Source organism: Chiloscyllium punctatum, chromosome 50 (assembly GCF_047496795.1).
Source record: "Chiloscyllium punctatum isolate Juve2018m chromosome 50, sChiPun1.3, whole genome shotgun sequence".
Taxonomy (NCBI): Eukaryota; Metazoa; Chordata; class Chondrichthyes; order Orectolobiformes; family Hemiscylliidae; genus Chiloscyllium; species Chiloscyllium punctatum.
In genome coordinates this window covers 37,220,440-37,242,640 of record NC_092788.1, presented here as the reverse complement: position 1 = coordinate 37,242,640, position 22,201 = coordinate 37,220,440, and the positions used below count along the sequence as shown (strand labels likewise).

At 45.8% G+C, this 22,201-nt stretch overlaps 4 non-coding genes across 4 annotated transcripts; all 4 read right to left on the bottom strand.

Moving 5' to 3' along the window:
- Window positions 1-13,363: 13,363 nt before the first annotated feature.
- Window positions 13,364-13,436, bottom strand: trnav-aac (transfer RNA valine (anticodon AAC)). Its single transcript has one exon. It is a non-coding gene; the product is annotated as a tRNA-Val (tRNA).
- A 2,686-nt stretch (window positions 13,437-16,122) lies between these two features.
- trnav-aac (transfer RNA valine (anticodon AAC)) lies at window positions 16,123-16,195 on the bottom strand. Its single transcript has one exon. It is a non-coding gene; the product is annotated as a tRNA-Val (tRNA).
- A 2,686-nt stretch (window positions 16,196-18,881) lies between these two features.
- Window positions 18,882-18,954, bottom strand: trnav-aac (transfer RNA valine (anticodon AAC)). The gene has a single exon. It is a non-coding gene; the product is annotated as a tRNA-Val (tRNA).
- Window positions 18,955-21,640: 2,686 nt separating this feature from the next.
- On the bottom strand, window positions 21,641-21,713 carry trnav-aac (transfer RNA valine (anticodon AAC)). Its single transcript has one exon. It is a non-coding gene; the product is annotated as a tRNA-Val (tRNA).
- Between the last annotated feature and the right edge of the window lie 488 nt (window positions 21,714-22,201).

Here is a 22,201-nt window from a genome sequence, read left to right as displayed (position 1 = left end):
TTTAGAGGGATTGGGGCCAAATGCTGGGGAACGGGACTTGTTTAATTTTGGTTATGTGGTGAGCATGGATGAGATACACCTAAATATCTGTTTCCACGCCGTGTACCCCCATAACGTCTTGTTGCTAACACTGGCTGTAAAGGATTACTTTTTAGCGGAGTTTTCCATCGCAGTCTGTGGCACAATCGTTTAGTCTGTTCGACTGCTCACGGGAAAGGTAGTATTGTGAAACACTGCAGATACGAACAACTTCCTTAATTTTGCCCCGACTGACCATACTCCGTGAAATTTTCCCAGACCTCAATTGAGGAGTTTTGCTGCTCGAAGTTACCTCAGAAACCCTGTTAACTCGTAATGTGCTGAGCGAAGCGCAAAACAGAAAGCATTTTTCACGGAACACAAACAAAACTGGCATGCCGAATGCATTTTCAGACAGAGAGATGCATGAATGCTAAATGTGTCACAGTCCGAGGGCATGAGTCATAAAGTAATCTCACAACTAAAAACAGGGCAATTCCAAACTACTCTTTCAAACATACTGCAGCGTTAGTGCACCACCACTTTCCAGACAATGCTGAAAAGAGAGATAGAAAGAACATCATAAGAACGGGCCATAAAAAGTGAATTTCACCATTCACAGTCTCGATTAGATTACCTTTTCCTTCTGATGACTCCAGGACGGAAATGAAGGAAATGGGAGAAATTCAATAACATATGACACCGAAATTCATTGGAACGATTTTCCCATTGGACAGAAAACCAAATAACGACGAGTCGAGTCACCGCAGGACTTTGTTTCACAACAGCGATGAAATAATAGTCTCCATTCGGTTCCAGTAAAAGCACAAATCGCTTTGGAACAGCAGAGCTGTTTGCGATTTTCCGCGCGGGAGGCGAACGCGATCATGACAGCAGAGACACTTGGACACTTCGGTCAAATAACCATGAGCTGCTAGACATTACTACAATTTCGATTCTTGCTTTGTAAATGATTTCACACATTGCTCGAAACAGGACGACTTTCACGTTTACACGGAACACGAAACACACCTGACTACAGGGAAAATGCACAAAGCTGAGCAGGCCGTGTTCCACATCAAACCGTGCAGCATTTATTCAGTCACTGTGTCTGTTTTGCAGAAGAAGGGTCCCAAAGAATGTTCTCCACCCTAAAACCGGAGGTCGCATTACAATCCGAGAACGACAGATCACATTGTGAGCATGCTCTGACCTCGGGGCCGGTTCGAGATGCCACTTTCCGTGCCTTTTACTTTAACCGTGCAATTTGCTGCAGAGATGTTCACTCCTGGACATGAGCCACGTGGATACCAACTGAGTCGGAAACCTGTGCGGGAATCGACGAGAAGCGATTCAATAAATTTTGCTAACTTCCATGGTGCTTATTGGAAATGCAGTTTCTGTTCAAGTCAATCGAAAAGGCAGTTTCTGAACATAGTAACAGAAGTCAAAAGGTAATTACCTCACCCCACCCCCACTCCGGAAGAGGTGCTAACTGCCCTTGAGTGCTTTTTGATCTCGATGTGAAGAGCTCACACGCCTCTGAGTCACCTTCAAGTCTCTGTTTGCGGAGTGAATCACAAAGAAGGACTTTTACCAGAGCTGCAACCGCCTCACTTCCCCACTCGCTCTCCCCTTTTACATTTTCCTGCTCGTCAGTGATTTAAAGAAAACCAAATGGATGCGATGTCATTCTGTAGCCTCTCTGTCGAATCCTCCGTTTCAGTTCCAACATGGCTTAGATCTCGGGGCGCACCTTAATATTAGCGGCGCTATGAAAGCACAAGTTCAAAGGTTCCTCTGAGAGTGTAAATTATTTCATTGCTGTTGCTGATTGAATGAGCCACTAACGTGCGAACTGCCCCAAAATATGATTCAGGAATCTGGTACCAACTCTCGCGCGTTGAATAACGACAGACAGCTTCCAAATGAGGCCTTTCAGAGACGACTTTGGGGTACATTTGACAGACAGACAAGTTCAGGAATCCGTGGTGCGCTGTGACACCAGCGCAGCAGCTTCTTCCCTGCCTTTGAACCGGGCCGCCTGCGCAAGGAATGCAAATGCGGTACTGCTTTTCGTGGAAGGATCAGAACGCGGCAAGGACACTCTCAAACAGAATGGCATATGCATCAGAACCAGGTTGCAGAAAAACTTTATAATGCTTTACACAGTAATTAAATGGAGTTGCCTTACATTTCACTACGAGAGCAGATTCTTTCAAGCAAATTCGAAGGCAGGTTTGCAGATGGGAAAGCAAGCAAGAAAGCTCCGTTCTTGTCCATGTAAAAGGCTGCAGTTGACGAACAAAGCAGTTTCTGCCCAGTTTCGAACTAGGGACCTTTCGCGTGTTAGGCGAACGGGATGACCACTACACTACAGAAACCAGCCGCGGCTGCCGTGAGATTGATGACAATATATAGACAATGATTTCGTCAATGTTTGGACCGGAGGGCGAGGTGTAATAAGCTGGGACGACTTTCCCTGCAGCGGAACGGCTGCGATACGATCTTATGGAAGGGTTGTAAACTGAGTATTTCTGTGTTTTACCCAAATTGGGGTGAGTTGAAAACTCGAGAGCATAGGTTTAAGGTGAGTGGGCTGATATTGACAAACGACCTGAGGCACATTTCCCACACAGAAGGTTGTGCGTGTATGGAATGAGCTCCCAGAGGAAGTGGAGAAGGCTATTACACTCAGAAAATTGCAAAGGTAATCGGATGAGTTTCTGGACAGGATGGGTTTAGAGGGATTGGGGCCAAATGCTGGGGAACGGGACTTGTTTAATTTTGGTTATGTGGTGAGCATGGATGAGATACACCTAAATATCTGTTTCCACGCCGTGTACCCCCATAACGTCTTGTTGCTAACACTGGCTGTAAAGGATTACTTTTTAGCGGAGTTTTCCATCGCAGTCTGTGGCACAATCGTTTAGTCTGTTCGACTGCTCACGGGAAAGGTAGTATTGTGAAACACTGCAGATACGAACAACTTCCTTAATTTTGCCCCGACTGACCATACTCCGTGAAATTTTCCCAGACCTCAATTGAGGAGTTTTGCTGCTCGAACTTACCTCAGAAACCCTGTTAACTCGTAATGTGCTGAGCGAATCGCAAAACAGAAAGCATTTTTCACGGAACACAAACAAAACTGGCATGCCGAATGCATTTTCAGACAGAGAGATGCATGAATGCTAAATGTGTCACAGTCCGAGGGCATGAGTCATAAAGTAATCTCACAACTAAAAACAGGGCAATTCCAAACTACTCTTTCAAACATACTGCAGCGTTAGTGCACCACCACTTTCCAGACAATGCTGAAAAGAGAGATAGAAAGAACATCATAAGAACGGGCCATAAAAAGTGAATTTCACCATTCACAGTCTCGATTAGATTACCTTTTCCTTCTGATGACTCCAGGACGGAAATGAAGGAAATGGGAGAAATTCAATAACATATGACACCGAAATTCATTGGAACGATTTTCCCATTGGACAGAAAACCAAATAACGACGAGTCGAGTCACCGCAGGACTTTGTTTCACAACAGCGATGAAATAATAGTCTCCATTCGGTTCCAGTAAAAGCACAAATCGCTTTGGAACAGCAGAGCTGTTTGCGATTTTCCGCGCGGGAGGCGAACGCGATCATGACAGCAGAGACACTTGGACACTTCGGTCAAATAACCATGAGCTGCTAGACATTACTACAATTTCGATTCTTGCTTTGCTAAATGATTTCACACATTGCTCGAAACAGGACGACTTACACGTTTACACGGAACACGAAACACACCTGACTACAGGGAAAATGCTCAAAGCTGAGCAGGCCGTGTTCCACATCAAACCGTGCAGCATTTATTCAGTCACTGTGTCTGTTTTGCAGAAGAAGGGTCCCAAAGAATGTTCTCCACCCTAAAACCGGAGGTCGCATTACAATCCGAGAACGACACATCACATTGTGAGCATGCTCTGACCTCGGGGCCGGTTCGAGATGCCACTTTCCGTGCCTTTTACTTTAACAGTGCAATTTGCTGCAGAGATGCTCACTCCTGGACATGAGCCACGTGGATACCAACTGAGTCGGAAACCTGTGCGGGAATCGACGAGAAGCGATTCAATAAATTTTGCTAACTTCCATGGTGCTTATTGGAAATGCAGTTTCTGTTCAAGTCAATCGAAAAGGCAGTTTCTGAACATAGGAACAGAAGTCAAAAGGTAATTACCTCACCCCACCCCCACTCCGGAAGAGGTGCTAACTGCCCTTGAGTGCTTTTTGATCTCGATGTGAAGAGCTCACACGCCTCTGAGTCACCTTCAAGTCTCTGTTTGCGGAGTGAATCACAAAGAAGGACTTTTACCAGAGCTGCAACCGCCTCACTTCCCCACTCGCTCTCCCCTTTTACATTTTCCTGCTCGTCAGTGATTTAAAGAAAACCAAATGGATGCGATGTCATTCTGTAGCCTCTCTGTCGATTCCTCCGTTTCAGTTCCAACATGGCTTAGATCTCGGGGCGCACCTTAATATTAGCGGCGCTATGAAAGCACAAGTTCAAAGGTTCCTCTGAGAGTGTAAATTATTTCATTGCTGTTGCTGATTGAATGAGCCACTAACGTGCGAACTGCCCCAAAATATGATTCAGGAATCTGGTACCAACTCTCGCGCGTTGAATAACGACAGACAGCTTCCAAATGAGGCCTTTCAGAGACGACTTTGGGGTACATTTGACAGACAGACAAGTTCAGGAATCCGTGGTGCGCTGTGACACCAGCGCAGCAGCTTCTTCCCTGCCTTTGAACCGGGCCGCCTGCGCAAGGAATGCAAATGCGGTACTGCTTTTCGTGGAAGGATCAGAACGCGGCAAGGACACTCTCAAACAGAATGGCATATGCATCAGAACCAGGTTGGAGAAAAACTTTATAATGCTTTACACAGTAATTAAATGGAGTTGCCTTACATTTCACTACGAGAGCAGATTCTTTCAAGCAAATTCGAAGGCAGGTTTGCAGATGGGAAAGCAAGCAAGAAAGCTCCGTTCTTGTCCATGTAAAAGGCTGCAGTTGACGAACAAAGCAGTTTCTGCCCAGTTTCGAACTAGGGACCTTTCGCGTGTTAGGCGAACGTGATGACCACTACACAACAGAAACCAGCCGCGGCTGCCGTGAGATTGATGACAATATATAGACAATGATTTCGTCAATGTTTGGACCGGAGGGCGAGGTGGAATAAGCTGGGACGACTTTCCCTGCAGCGTAACGGCTGCGATATTGTCTTATGGAAGGGTTGTAAACTGAGTATTTCTGTGTTTTACCCAAATTGGGGTGAGTTGAAAACTCGAGAGCATAGGTTTAAGGTGAGTGGGCTGAAATTGACAAACGACCTGAGGCACATTTCCCACACAGAAGGTTGTGCGTGTATGGAATGAGCTCCCAGAGGAAGTGGAGAAGGCTATTACACTCAGAAAATTGCAAAGGTAATCGGATGAGTTTCTGGACAGGATGGGTTTAGAGGGATTGGGGCCAAATGCTGGGGAACGGGACTTGTTTAATTTTGGTTATGTGGTGAGCATGGATGAGATACACCTAAATATCTGTTTCCACGCCGTGTACCCCCATAACGTCGTGTTGCTAACACCGGCTTTAAAGGATTACTTTTTAGCGGAGTTTTCCATCGCAGTCTGTGGCACAATCGTTTAGTCTGTTCGACTGCTCACGGGAAAGGTAGTATTGTGAAACACTGCAGATACGAACAACTTCCTTAATTTTGCCCCGACTGACCATACTCCGTGAAATTTTCCAAGACCTCAATTGAGGAGTTTTGCTGCTCGAAGTTACCTCAGAAACCCTGTTAACTCGTAATGTGCTGAGCGAATCGCAAAACAGAAAGCATTTTTCACGGAACACAAACAAAACTGGCATGCCGAATGCATTTTCATACAGAGAGATGCATGAATGCTAAATGTGTCACAGTCCGAGGGCATGAGTCATAAAGTAATCTCACAACTAACAACAGGGCAATTCCAAACTGCTCTTTCAAACATACTGCAGCGTTAGTGCACCACCACTTTCCAGACAATGCTGAAAAGAGAGATAGAAAGAACATCATAAGAACGGGCCATAAAAAGTGAATTTCACCATTCACAGTCTCGATTAGATTACCTTTTCCTTCTGATGACTCCAGGACGGAAATGAAGGAAATGGGAGAAATTCAATAACATATGACACCGAAATTCATTGGAACGATTTTCCCATTGGACAGAAAACCAAATAACGACGAGTCGAGTCACCGCAGGACTTTGTTTCACAACAGCGATGAAATAATAGTCTCCATTCGGTTCCAGTAAAAGCACAAATCGCTTTGGAACAGCAGAGCTGTTTGCGATTTTCCGCGCGGGAGGCGAACGCGATCATGACAGCAGAGACACTTGGACACTTCGGTCAAATAACCATGAGCTGCTAGACATTACTACAATTTCGATTCTTGCTTTGCTAAATGATTTCACACATTGCTCGAAACAGGACGACTTTCACGTTTACACGGAACACGAAACACACCTGACTACAGGGAAAATGCACAAAGCTGAGCAGGCCGTGTTCCACATCAAACCGTGCAGCATTTATTCAGTCACTGTGTCTGTTTTGCAGAAGAAGGGTCCCAAAGAATGTTCTCCACCCTAAAACCGGAGGTCGCATTACAATCCGAGAACGACACATCACATTGTGAGCATGCTCTGACCTCGGGGCCGGTTCGAGATGCCACTTTCCGTGCCTTTTACTTTAACAGTGCAATTTGCTGCAGAGATGTTCACTCCTGGACATGAGCCACGTGGATACCAACTGAGTCGGAAACCTGTGCGGGAATCGACGAGAAGCGATTCAATAAATTTTGCTAACTTCCATGGTGCTTATTGGAAATGCAGTTTCTGTTCAAGTCAATCGAAAAGGCAGTTTCTGAACATAGTAACAGAAGTCAAAAGGTAATTACCTCACCCCACCCCACTCCGGAAGAGGTGCTAACTGCCCTTGAGTGCTTTTTGATCTCGATGTGAAGAGCTCACACGCCTCTGAGTCACCTTCAAGTCTCTGTTTGCGGAGTGAATCACAAAGAAGGACTTTTACCAGAGCTGCAACCGCCTCACTTCCCCACTCGCTCTCCCCTTTTACATTTTCCTGCTCGTCAGTGATTTAAAGAAAACCAAATGGATGCGATGTCATTCTGTAGCCTCTCTGTCGATTCCTCCGTTTCAGTTCCAACATGGCTTAGATCTCGGGGCGCACCTTAATATTAGCGGCGCTATGAAAGCACAAGTTCAAAGGTTCCTCTGAGAGTGTAAATTATTTCATTGCTGTTGCTGATTGAATGAGCCACTAACGTGCGAACTGCCCCAAAATATGATTCAGGAATCTGGTACCAACTCTCGCGCGTTGAATAACGACAGACAGCTTCCAAATGAGGCCTTTCAGAGACGACTTTGGGGTACATTTGACAGACAGACAAGTTCAGGAATCCGTGGTGCGCTGTGACACCAGCGCAGCAGCTTCTTCCCTGCCTTTGAACCGGGCCGCCTGCGCAAGGAATGCAAATGCGGTACTGCTTTTCGTGGAAGGATCAGAACGCGGCAAGGACACTCTCAAACAGAATGGCATATGCATCAGAACCAGGTTGCAGAAAAACTTTATAATGCTTTACACAGTAATTAAATGGAGTTGCCTTACATTTCACTACGAGAGCAGATTCTTTCAAGCAAATTCGAAGGCAGGTTTGCAGATGGGAAAGCAAGCAAGAAAGCTCCGTTCTTGTCCATGTAAAAGGCTGCAGTTGACGAACAAAGCAGTTTCTGCCCAGTTTCGAACTAGGGACCTTTCGCGTGTTAGGCGAACGGGATGACCACTACACTACAGAAACCAGCCGCGGCTGCCGTGAGATTGATGACAATATATAGACAATGATTTCGTCAATGTTTGGACCGGAGGGCGAGGTGTAATAAGCTGGGACGACTTTCCCTGCAGCGGAACGGCTGCGATACGATCTTATGGAAGGGTTGTAAACTGAGTATTTCTGTGTTTTACCCAAATTGGGGTGAGTTGAAAACTCGAGAGCATAGGTTTAAGGTGAGTGGGCTGATATTGACAAACGACCTGAGGCACATTTCCCACACAGAAGGTTGTGCGTGTATGGAATGAGCTCCCAGAGGAAGTGGAGAAGGCTATTACACTCAGAAAATTGCAAAGGTAATCGGATGAGTTTCTGGACAGGATGGGTTTAGAGGGATTGGGGCCAAATGCTGGGGAACGGGACTTGTTTAATTTTGGTTATGTGGTGAGCATGGATGAGATACACCTAAATATCTGTTTCCACGCCGTGTACCCCCATAACGTCTTGTTGCTAACACTGGCTGTAAAGGATTACTTTTTAGCGGAGTTTTCCATCGCAGTCTGTGGCACAATCGTTTAGTCTGTTCGACTGCTCACGGGAAAGGTAGTATTGTGAAACACTGCAGATACGAACAACTTCCTTAATTTTGCCCCGACTGACCATACTCCGTGAAATTTTCCCAGACCTCAATTGAGGAGTTTTGCTGCTCGAACTTACCTCAGAAACCCTGTTAACTCGTAATGTGCTGAGCGAATCGCAAAACAGAAAGCATTTTTCACGGAACACAAACAAAACTGGCATGCCGAATGCATTTTCAGACAGAGAGATGCATGAATGCTAAATGTGTCACAGTCCGAGGGCATGAGTCATAAAGTAATCTCACAACTAAAAACAGGGCAATTCCAAACTACTCTTTCAAACATACTGCAGCGTTAGTGCACCACCACTTTCCAGACAATGCTGAAAAGAGAGATAGAAAGAACATCATAAGAACGGGCCATAAAAAGTGAATTTCACCATTCACAGTCTCGATTAGATTACCTTTTCCTTCTGATGACTCCAGGACGGAAATGAAGGAAATGGGAGAAATTCAATAACATATGACACCGAAATTCATTGGAACGATTTTCCCATTGGACAGAAAACCAAATAACGACGAGTCGAGTCACCGCAGGACTTTGTTTCACAACAGCGATGAAATAATAGTCTCCATTCGGTTCCAGTAAAAGCACAAATCGCTTTGGAACAGCAGAGCTGTTTGCGATTTTCCGCGCGGGAGGCGAACGCGATCATGACAGCAGAGACACTTGGACACTTCGGTCAAATAACCATGAGCTGCTAGACATTACTACAATTTCGATTCTTGCTTTGCTAAATGATTTCACACATTGCTCGAAACAGGACGACTTACACGTTTACACGGAACACGAAACACACCTGACTACAGGGAAAATGCTCAAAGCTGAGCAGGCCGTGTTCCACATCAAACCGTGCAGCATTTATTCAGTCACTGTGTCTGTTTTGCAGAAGAAGGGTCCCAAAGAATGTTCTCCACCCTAAAACCGGAGGTCGCATTACAATCCGAGAACGACACATCACATTGTGAGCATGCTCTGACCTCGGGGCCGGTTCGAGATGCCACTTTCCGTGCCTTTTACTTTAACAGTGCAATTTGCTGCAGAGATGCTCACTCCTGGACATGAGCCACGTGGATACCAACTGAGTCGGAAACCTGTGCGGGAATCGACGAGAAGCGATTCAATAAATTTTGCTAACTTCCATGGTGCTTATTGGAAATGCAGTTTCTGTTCAAGTCAATCGAAAAGGCAGTTTCTGAACATAGGAACAGAAGTCAAAAGGTAATTACCTCACCCCACCCCCACTCCGGAAGAGGTGCTAACTGCCCTTGAGTGCTTTTTGATCTCGATGTGAAGAGCTCACACGCCTCTGAGTCACCTTCAAGTCTCTGTTTGCGGAGTGAATCACAAAGAAGGACTTTTACCAGAGCTGCAACCGCCTCACTTCCCCACTCGCTCTCCCCTTTTACATTTTCCTGCTCGTCAGTGATTTAAAGAAAACCAAATGGATGCGATGTCATTCTGTAGCCTCTCTGTCGATTCCTCCGTTTCAGTTCCAACATGGCTTAGATCTCGGGGCGCACCTTAATATTAGCGGCGCTATGAAAGCACAAGTTCAAAGGTTCCTCTGAGAGTGTAAATTATTTCATTGCTGTTGCTGATTGAATGAGCCACTAACGTGCGAACTGCCCCAAAATATGATTCAGGAATCTGGTACCAACTCTCGCGCGTTGAATAACGACAGACAGCTTCCAAATGAGGCCTTTCAGAGACGACTTTGGGGTACATTTGACAGACAGACAAGTTCAGGAATCCGTGGTGCGCTGTGACACCAGCGCAGCAGCTTCTTCCCTGCCTTTGAACCGGGCCGCCTGCGCAAGGAATGCAAATGCGGTACTGCTTTTCGTGGAAGGATCAGAACGCGGCAAGGACACTCTCAAACAGAATGGCATATGCATCAGAACCAGGTTGGAGAAAAACTTTATAATGCTTTACACAGTAATTAAATGGAGTTGCCTTACATTTCACTACGAGAGCAGATTCTTTCAAGCAAATTCGAAGGCAGGTTTGCAGATGGGAAAGCAAGCAAGAAAGCTCCGTTCTTGTCCATGTAAAAGGCTGCAGTTGACGAACAAAGCAGTTTCTGCCCAGTTTCGAACTAGGGACCTTTCGCGTGTTAGGCGAACGTGATGACCACTACACAACAGAAACCAGCCGCGGCTGCCGTGAGATTGATGACAATATATAGACAATGATTTCGTCAATGTTTGGACCGGAGGGCGAGGTGGAATAAGCTGGGACGACTTTCCCTGCAGCGTAACGGCTGCGATATTGTCTTATGGAAGGGTTGTAAACTGAGTATTTCTGTGTTTTACCCAAATTGGGGTGAGTTGAAAACTCGAGAGCATAGGTTTAAGGTGAGTGGGCTGAAATTGACAAACGACCTGAGGCACATTTCCCACACAGAAGGTTGTGCGTGTATGGAATGAGCTCCCAGAGGAAGTGGAGAAGGCTATTACACTCAGAAAATTGCAAAGGTAATCGGATGAGTTTCTGGACAGGATGGGTTTAGAGGGATTGGGGCCAAATGCTGGGGAACGGGACTTGTTTAATTTTGGTTATGTGGTGAGCATGGATGAGATACACCTAAATATCTGTTTCCACGCCGTGTACCCCCATAACGTCGTGTTGCTAACACCGGCTTTAAAGGATTACTTTTTAGCGGAGTTTTCCATCGCAGTCTGTGGCACAATCGTTTAGTCTGTTCGACTGCTCACGGGAAAGGTAGTATTGTGAAACACTGCAGATACGAACAACTTCCTTAATTTTGCCCCGACTGACCATACTCCGTGAAATTTTCCAAGACCTCAATTGAGGAGTTTTGCTGCTCGAAGTTACCTCAGAAACCCTGTTAACTCGTAATGTGCTGAGCGAATCGCAAAACAGAAAGCATTTTTCACGGAACACAAACAAAACTGGCATGCCGAATGCATTTTCATACAGAGAGATGCATGAATGCTAAATGTGTCACAGTCCGAGGGCATGAGTCATAAAGTAATCTCACAACTAACAACAGGGCAATTCCAAACTGCTCTTTTAAACATACTGCAGCGTTAGTGCACCACCACTTTCCAGACAATGCTGAAAAGAGAGATAGAAAGAACATCATAAGAACGGGCCATAAAAAGTGAATTTCACCATTCACAGTCTCGATTAGATTACCTTTTCCTTCTGATGACTCCAGGACGGAAATGAAGGAAATGGGAGAAATTCAATAACATATGACACCGAAATTCATTGGAACGATTTTCCCATTGGACAGAAAACCAAATAACGACGAGTCGAGTCACCGCAGGACTTTGTTTCACAACAGCGATGAAATAATAGTCTCCATTCGGTTCCAGTAAAAGCACAAATCGCTTTGGAACAGCAGAGCTGTTTGCGATTTTCCGCGCGGGAGGCGAACGCGATCATGACAGCAGAGACACTTGGACACTTCGGTCAAATAACCATGAGCTGCTAGACATTACTACAATTTCGATTCTTGCTTTGCTAAATGATTTCACACATTGCTCGAAACAGGACGACTTTCACGTTTACACGGAACACGAAACACACCTGACTACAGGGAAAATGCACAAAGCTGAGCAGGCCGTGTTCCACATCAAACCGTGCAGCATTTATTCAGTCACTGTGTCTGTTTTGCAGAAGAAGGGTCCCAAAGAATGTTCTCCACCCTAAAACCGGAGGTCGCATTACAATCCGAGAACGACACATCACATTGTGAGCATGCTCTGACCTCGGGGCCGGTTCGAGATGCCACTTTCCGTGCCTTTTACTTTAACAGTGCAATTTGCTGCAGAGATGTTCACTCCTGGACATGAGCCACGTGGATACCAACTGAGTCGGAAACCTGTGCGGGAATCGACGAGAAGCGATTCAATAAATTTTGCTAACTTCCATGGTGCTTATTGGAAATGCAGTTTCTGTTCAAGTCAATCGAAAAGGCAGTTTCTGAACATAGTAACAGAAGTCAAAAGGTAATTACCTCACCCCACCCCACTCCGGAAGAGGTGCTAACTGCCCTTGAGTGCTTTTTGATCTCGATGTGAAGAGCTCACACGCCTCTGAGTCACCTTCAAGTCTCTGTTTGCGGAGTGAATCACAAAGAAGGACTTTTACCAGAGCTGCAACCGCCTCACTTCCCCACTCGCTCTCCCCTTTTACATTTTCCTGCTCGTCAGTGATTTAAAGAAAACCAAATGGATGCGATGTCATTCTGTAGCCTCTCTGTCGATTCCTCCGTTTCAGTTCCAACATGGCTTAGATCTCGGGGCGCACCTTAATATTAGCGGCGCTATGAAAGCACAAGTTCAAAGGTTCCTCTGAGAGTGTAAATTATTTCATTGCTGTTGCTGATTGAATGAGCCACTAACGTGCGAACTGCCCCAAAATATGATTCAGGAATCTGGTACCAACTCTCGCGCGTTGAATAACGACAGACAGCTTCCAAATGAGGCCTTTCAGAGACGACTTTGGGGTACATTTGACAGACAGACAAGTTCAGGAATCCGTGGTGCGCTGTGACACCAGCGCAGCAGCTTCTTCCCTGCCTTTGAACCGGGCCGCCTGCGCAAGGAATGCAAATGCGGTACTGCTTTTCGTGGAAGGATCAGAACGCGGCAAGGACACTCTCAAACAGAATGGCATATGCATCAGAACCAGGTTGGAGAAAAACTTTATAATGCTTTACACAGTAATTAAATGGAGTTGCCTTACATTTCACTACGAGAGCAGATTCTTTCAAGCAAATTCGAAGGCAGGTTTGCAGATGGGAAAGCAAGCAAGAAAGCTCCGTTCTTGTCCATGTAAAAGGCTGCAGTTGACGAACAAAGCAGTTTCTGCCCAGTTTCGAACTAGGGACCTTTCGCGTGTTAGGCGAACGTGATGACCACTACACTACAGAAACCAGCCGCGGCGGCCGTGAGATTGATGACAATATATAGACAATGATTTCGTCAATGTATGGACCGAAGGGCGAGGTGGAATAAGCTGGGACGACTTTCCCTGCAGCGTAACGGCTGCGATATTGTCTTATGGAAGGGTTGTAAACTGAGTATTTCTGTGTTTTGCCCAAATTGGGTTGAGTTGAAAACTCGAGAGCATAGGTTTAAGGTGAGTGGGCTGAAATTGACAAACGACCTGAGGCACATTTCCCACACAGAAGGTTGTGCGTGTATGGAATGAGCTCCCAGAGGAAGTGGAGAAGGCTATTACACTCAGAAAATTGCAAAGGTAATCGGATGAGTTTCTGGACAGGATGGGTTTAGAGGGATTGGGGCCAAATGCTGGGGAACGGGACTTGTTTAATTTTGGTTATGTGGTGAGCATGGATGAGATACACCTAAATATCTGTTTCCACGCCGTGTACACCCATAACGTCTTGTTGCTAACACTGGCTGTAAAGGATTACTTTTTAGCGGAGTTTTCCATCGCAGTCTGTGGCACAATCGTTTAGTCTGTTCGACTGCTCACGGGAAAGGTAGTATTGTGAAACACTGCAGATACGAACAACTTCCTTAATTTTGCCCCGACTGACCATACTCCGTGAAATTTTCCCAGACCTCAATTGAGGAGTTTTGCTGCTCGAAGTTACCTCAGAAACCCTGTTAACTCGTAATGTGCTGAGCGAATCGCAAAACAGAAAGCATTTTTCACGGAACACAAACAAAACTGGCATGCCGAATGCATTTTCAGACAGAGAGATGCATGAATGCTAAATGTGTCACAGTCCGAGGGCATGAGTCATAAAGTAATCTCACAACTAAAAACAGGGCAATTCCAAACTACTCTTTCAAACATACTGCAGCGTTAGTGCACCACCACTTTCCAGACAATGCTGAAAAGAGAGATAGAAAGAACATCATAAGAACGGGCCATAAAAAGTGAATTTCACCATTCACAGTCTCGATTAGATTACCTTTTCCTTCTGATGACTCCAGGACGGAAATGAAGGAAATGGGAGAAATTCAATAACATATGACACCGAAATTCATTGGAACGATTTTCCCATTGGACAGAAAACCAAATAACGACGAGTCGAGTCACCGCAGGACTTTGTTTCACAACAGCGATGAAATAATAGTCTCCATTCGGTTCCAGTAAAAGCACAAATCGCTTTGGAACAGCAGAGCTGTTTGCGATTTTCCGCGCGGGAGGCGAACGCGATCATGACAGCAGAGACACTTGGACACTTCGGTCAAATAACCATGAGCTGCTAGACATTACTACAATTTCGATTCTTGCTTTGCTAAATGATTTCACACATTGCTCGAAACAGGACGACTTTCACGTTTACACGGAACACGAAACACACCTGACTACAGGGAAAATGCACAAAGCTGAGCAGGCCGTGTTCCACATCAAACCGTGCAGCATTTATTCAGTCACTGTGTCTGTTTTGCAGAAGAAGGGTCCCAAAGAATGTTCTCCACCCTAAAACCGGAGGTCGCATTACAATCCGAGAACGACACATCACATTGTGAGCATGCTCTGACCTCGGGGCCGGTTCGAGATGCCACTTTCCGTGCCTTTTACTTTAACCGTGCAATTTGCTGCAGAGATGTTCACTCCTGGACATGAGCCACGTGGATACCAACTGAGTCGGAAACCTGTGCGGGAATCGACGAGAAGCGATTCAATAAATTTTGCTAACTTCCATGGTGCTTATTGGAAATGCAGTTTCTGTTCAAGTCAATCGAAAAGGCAGTTTCTGAACATAGTAACAGAAGTCAAAAGGTAATTACCTCACCCCACCCCCACTCCGGAAGAGGTGCTAACTGCCCTTGAGTGCTTTTTGATCTCGATGTGAAGAGCTCACACGCCTCTGAGTCACCTTCAAGTCTCTGTTTGCGGAGTGAATCACAAAGAAGGACTTTTACCAGAGCTGCAACCGCCTCACTTCCCCACTCGCTCTCCCCTTTTACATTTTCCTGCTCGTCAGTGATTTAAAGAAAACCAAATGGATGCGATGTCATTCTGTAGCCTCTCTGTCGATTCCTCCGTTTCAGTTCCAACATGGCTTAGATCTCGGGGCGCACCTTAATATTAGCGGCGCTATGAAAGCACAAGTTCAAAGGTTCCTCTGAGAGTGTAAATTATTTCATTGCTGTTGCTGATTGAATGAGCCACTAACGTGCGAACTGCCCCAAAATATGATTCAGGAATCTGGTACCAACTCTCGCGCGTTGAATAACGACAGACAGCTTCCAAATGAGGCCTTTCAGAGACGCCTTTGGGGTACATTTGACAGACAGACAAGTTCAGGAATCCGTGGTGCGCTGTGACACCAGCGCAGCAGCTTCTTCCCTGCCTTTGAACCGGGCCGCCTGCGCAAGGAATGCAAATGCGGTACTGCTTTTCGTGGAAGGATCAGAACGCGGCAAGGACACTCTCAAACAGAATGGCATATGCATCAGAACCAGGTTGGAGAAAAACTTTATAATGCTTTACACAGTAATTAAATGGAGTTGCCTTACATTTCACTACGAGAGCAGATTCTTTCAAGCAAATTCGAAGGCAGGTTTGCAGATGGGAAAGCAAGCAAGAAAGCTCCGTTCTTGTCCATGTAAAAGGCTGCAGTTGACGAACAAAGCAGTTTCTGCCCAGTTTCGAACTAGGGACCTTTCGCGTGTTAGGCGAACGTGATGACCACTACACTACAGAAACCAGCCGCGGTCGCCGTGAAATTGATGACAATATATAGACAATGATTTCGTCAATGTTTGGACCGGAGGGCGAGGTGGAATAAGCTGGGACGACTTTCCCTGCAGCGTAACGGCTGCGATATTGTCTTATGGAAGGGTTGTAAACTGAGTATTTCTGTGTTTTACCCAAATTGGGGTGAGTTGAAAACTCGAGAGCATAGGTTTAAGGTGAGTGGGCTGAAATTGACAAACGACCTGAGGCACATTTCCCACACAGAAGGTTGTGCGTGTATGGAATGAGCTCCCAGAGGAAGTGGAGAAGGCTATTACACTCAGAAAATTGCAAAGGTAATCGGATGAGTTTCTGGACAGGATGGGTTTAGAGGGATTGGGGCCAAATGCTGGGGAACGGGACTTGTTTAATTTTGGTTATGTGGTGAGCATGGATGAGATACACCTAAATATCTGTTTCCACGCCGTGTACCCCCATAACGTCGTGTTGCTAACACCGGCTTTAAAGGATTACTTTTTAGCGGAGTTTTCCATCGCAGTCTGTGGCACAATCGTTTAGTCTGTTCGACTGCTCACGGGAAAGGTAGTATTGTGAAACACTGCAGATACGAACAACTTCCTTAATTTTGCCCCGACTGACCATACTCCGTGAAATTTTCCAAGACCTCAATTGAGGAGTTTTGCTGCTCGAAGTTACCTCAGAAACCCTGTTAACTCGTAATGTGCTGAGCGAATCGCAAAACAGAAAGCATTTTTCACGGAACACAAACAAAACTGGCATGCCGAATGCATTTTCATACAGAGAGATGCATGAATGCTAAATGTGTCACAGTCCGAGGACATGAGTCATAAAGTAATCTCACAACTAACAACAGGGCAATTCCAAACTGCTCTTTCAAACATACTGCAGCGTTAGTGCACCACCACTTTCCAGACAATGCTGAAAAGAGAGATAGAAAGAACATCATAAGAACGGGCCATAAAAAGTGAATTTCACCATTCACAGTCTCGATTAGATTACCTTTTCCTTCTGATGACTCCAGGACGGAAATGAAGGAAATGGGAGAAATTCAATAACATATGACACCGAAATTCATTGGAACGATTTTCCCATTGGACAGAAAACCAAATAACGACGAGTCGAGTCACCGCAGGACTTTGTTTCACAACAGCGATGAAATAATAGTCTCCATTCGGTTCCAGTAAAAGCACAAATCGCTTTGGAACAGCAGAGCTGTTTGCGATTTTCCGCGCGGGAGGCGAACGCGATCATGACAGCAGAGACACTTGGACACTTCGGTCAAATAACCATGAGCTGCTAGACATTACTACAATTTCGATTCTTGCTTTGCTAAATGATTTCACACATTGCTCGAAACAGGACGACTTTCACGTTTACACGGAACACGAAACACACCTGACTACAGGGAAAATGCACAAAGCTGAGCAGGCCGTGTTCCACATCAAACCGTGCAGCATTTATTCAGTCACTGTGTCTGTTTTGCAGAAGAAGGGTCCCAAAGAATGTTCTCCACCCTAAAACCGGAGGTCGCATTACAATCCGAGAACGACAGATCACATTGTGAGCATGCTCTGACCTCGGGGCCGGTTCGAGATGCCACTTTCCGTGCCTTTTACTTTAACCGTGCAATTTGCTGCAGAGATGTTCACTCCTGGACATGAGCCACGTGGATACCAACTGAGTCGGAAACCTGTGCGGGAATCGACGAGAAGCGATTCAATAAATTTTGCTAACTTCCATGGTGCTTATTGGAAATGCAGTTTCTGTTCAAGTCAATCGAAAAGGCAGTTTCTGAACATAGTAACAGAAGTCAAAAGGTAATTACCTCACCCCACCCCCACTCCGGAAGAGGTGCTAACTGCCCTTAAGTGCTTTTTGATCTCGATGTGAAGAGCTCACACGCCTCTGAGTCACCTTCAAGTCTCTGTTTGCGGAGTGAATCACAAAGAAGGACTTTTACCAGAGCTGCAACCGCCTCACTTCCCCACTCGCTCTCCCCTTTTACATTTTCCTGCTCGTCAGTGATTTAAAGAAAACCAAATGGATGCGATGTCATTCTGTAGCCTCTCTGTCGATTCCTCCGTTTCAGTTCCAACATGGCTTAGATCTCGGGGCGCACCTTAATATTAGCGGCGCTATGAAAGCACAAGTTCAAAGGTTCCTCTGAGAGTGTAAATTATTTCATTGCTGTTGCTGATTGAATGAGCCACTAACGTGCGAACTGCCCCAAAATATGATTCAGGAATCTGGTACCAACTCTCGCGCGTTGAATAACGACAGACAGCTTCCAAATGAGGCCTTTCAGAGACGACTTTGGGGTACATTTGACAGACAGACAAGTTCAGGAATCCGTGGTGCGCTGTGACACCAGCGCAGCAGCTTCTTCCCTGCCTTTGAACCGGGCCGCCTGCGCAAGGAATGCAAATGCGGTACTGCTTTTCGTGGAAGGATCAGAACGCGGCAAGGACACTCTCAAACAGAATGGCATATGCATCAGAACCAGGTTGCAGAAAAACTTTATAATGCTTTACACAGTAATTAAATGGAGTTGCCTTACATTACACTACGAGAGCAGATTCTTTCAAGCAAATTCGAAGGCAGGTTTGCAGATGGGAAAGCAAGCAAGAAAGCTCCGTTCTTGTCCATGTAAAAGGCTGCAGTTGACGAACAAAGCAGTTTCTGCCCAGTTTCGAACTAGGGACCTTTCGCGTGTTAGGCGAACGTGATGACCACTACACTACAGAAACCAGCCGCGGTCGCCGTGAAATTGATGACAATATATAGACAATGATTTCGTCAATGTATGGACCGGAGGGCGAGGTGGAATAAGCTGGGACGACTTTCCCTGCAGCGTAACGGCTGCGATATGATCTTATGGAAGGGTTGTAAACTGAGTATTTCTGTGTTTTACCCAAATTGGGGTGAGTTGAAAACTCGAGAGCATAGGTTTAAGGTGAGTGGGCTGAAATTGACAAACGACCTGAGGCACATTTCCCACACAGAAGGTTGTGCGTGTATGGAATGAGCTCCCAGAGGAAGTGGAGAAGGCTATTACACTCAGAAAATTGCAAAGGTAATCGGATGAGTTTCTGGACAGGATGGGTTTAGAGGGATTGGGGCCAAATGCTGGGGAACGGGACTTGTTTAATTTTGGTTATGTGGTGAGCATGGATGAGATACACCTAAATATCTGTTTCCACGCCGTGTACCCCCATAACGTCGTGTTGCTAACACCGGCTTTAAAGGATTACTTTTTAGCGGAGTTTTCCATCGCAGTCTGTGGCACAATCGTTTAGTCTGTTCGACTGCTCACGGGAAAGGTAGTATTGTGAAACACTGCAGATACGAACAACTTCCTTAATTTTGCCCCGACTGACCATACTCCGTGAAATTTTCCAAGACCTCAATTGAGGAGTTTTGCTGCTCGAAGTTACCTCAGAAACCCTGTTAACTCGTAATGTGCTGAGCGAATCGCAAAACAGAAAGCATTTTTCACGGAACACAAACAAAACTGGCATGCCGAATGCATTTTCATACAGAGAGATGCATGAATGCTAAATGTGTCACAGTCCGAGGGCATGAGTCATAAAGTAATCTCACAACTAACAACAGGGCAATTCCAAACTGCTCTTTCAAACATACTGCAGCGTTAGTGCACCACCACTTTCCAGACAATGCTGAAAAGAGAGATAGAAAGAACATCATAAGAACGGGCCATAAAAAGTGAATTTCACCATTCACAGTCTCGATTAGATTACCTTTTCCTTCTGATGTCTCCAGGACGGAAATGAAGGAAATGGGAGAAATTCAATAACATATGACACCGAAATTCATTGGAACGATTTTCCCATTGGACAGAAAACCAAATAACGACGAGTCGAGTCACCGCAGGACTTTGTTTCACAACGGCGATGAAATAATAGTCTCCATTCGGTTCCAGTAAAAGCACAAATCGCTTTGGAACAGCAGAGCTGTTTGCGATTTTCCGCGCGGGAGGCGAACGCGATCATGACAGCAGAGACACTTGGACACTTCTGTCAAATAACCATGAGCTGCTAGACATTACTACAATTTCGATTCTTGCTTTGCTAAATGATTTCACACATTGCTCGAAACAGGACGACTTTCACGTTTACACGGAACACGAAACACACTTGACTACAGGGAAAATGCACAAAGCTGAGCAGGCCGTGTTCCACATCAAACCGTGCAGCATTTATTCAGTCACTGTGTCTGTTTTGCAGAAGAAGGGTCCCAAAGAATGTTCTCCACCCTAAAACCGGAGGTCGCATTACAATCCGAGAACGACAGATCACATTGTGAGCATGCTCTGACCTCGGGGCCGGTTCGAGATGCCACTTTCCGTGCCTTTTACTTTAACCGTGCAATTTGCTGCAGAGATGTTCACTCCTGGACATGAGCCACGTGGATACCAACTGAGTCGGAAACCTGTGCGGGAATCGACGAGAAGCGATTCAATAAATTTTGCTAACTTCCATGGTGCTTATTGGAAATGCAGTTTCTGTTCAAGTCAATCGAAAAGGCAGTTTCTGAACATCGTAACAGAAGTCAAAAGGTAATTACCTCACCCCACCCCCACTCCGGAAGAGGTGCTAACTGCCCTTGAGTGCTTTTTGATCTCGATGTGAAGAGCTCACACGCCTCTGAGTCACCTTCAAGTCTCTGTTTGCGGAGTGAATCACAAAGAAGGACTTTTACCAGAGCTGCAACCGCCTCACTTCCCCACTCGCTCTCCCCTTTTACATTTTCCTGCTCGTCAGTGATTTAAAGAAAACCAAATGGATGCGATGTCATTCTGTAGCCTCTCTGTCGATTCCTCCGTTTCAGTTCCAACATGGCTTAGATCTCGGGGCGCACCTTAATATTAGCGGCGCTATGAAAGCACAAGTTCAAAGGTTCCTCTGAGAGTGTAAATTATTTCATTGCTGTTGCTGATTGAATGAGCCACTAACGTGCGAACTGCCCCAAAATATGATTCAGGAATCTGGTACCAACTCTCGCGCGTTGAATAACGACAGACAGCTTCCAAATGAGGCCTTTCAGAGACGACTTTGGGGTACATTTGACAGACAGACAAGTTCAGGAATCCGTGGTGCGCTGTGACACCAGCGCAGCAGCTTCTTCCCTGCCTTTGAACCGGGCCGCCTGCGCAAGGAATGCAAATGCGGTACTGCTTTTCGTGGAAGGATCAGAACGCGGCAAGGACACTCTCAAACAGAATGGCATATGCATCAGAACCAGGTTGGAGAAAAACTTTATAATGCTTTACACAGTAATTAAATGGAGTTGCCTTACATTTCACTACGAGAGCACATTCTTTCAAGCAAATTCGAAGGCAGGTTTGCAGATGGGAAAGCAAGCAAGAAAGCTCCGTTCTTGTCCATGTAAAAGGCTGCAGTTGACGAACAAAGCAGTTTCTGCCCAGTTTCGAACTAGGGACCTTTCGCGTGTTAGGCGAACGTGATGACCACTACACTACAGAAACCAGCCGCGGCGGCCGTGAGATTGATGACAATATATAGACAATGATTTCGTCAATGTTTGGACCGAAGGGCGAGGTGGAATAAGCTGGGACGACTTTCCCTGCAGCGGAACGGCTGCGATACGATCTTACGGAAGGGTTGTAAACTGAGTATTTCTGTGTTTTACCCAAATTGGGGTGAGTTGAAAACTCGAGAGCATAGGTTTAAGGTGAGTGGGCTGAAATTGACAAACGACCTGAGGCACATTTCCCACACAGAAGGTTGTGCGTGTACGGAATGAGCTCCCAGAGGAAGTGGAGAAGGCTATTACACTCAGAAAATTGCAAAGGTAATCGGATGAGTTTCTGGACAGGATGGGTTTAGAGGGATTGGGGCCAAATGCTGGGGAACGGGACTTGTTTAATTTTGGTTATGTGGTGAGCATGGATGAGATACACCTAAATATCTGTTTCCACGCCGTGTACCCCCATAACGTCGTGTTGCTAACACC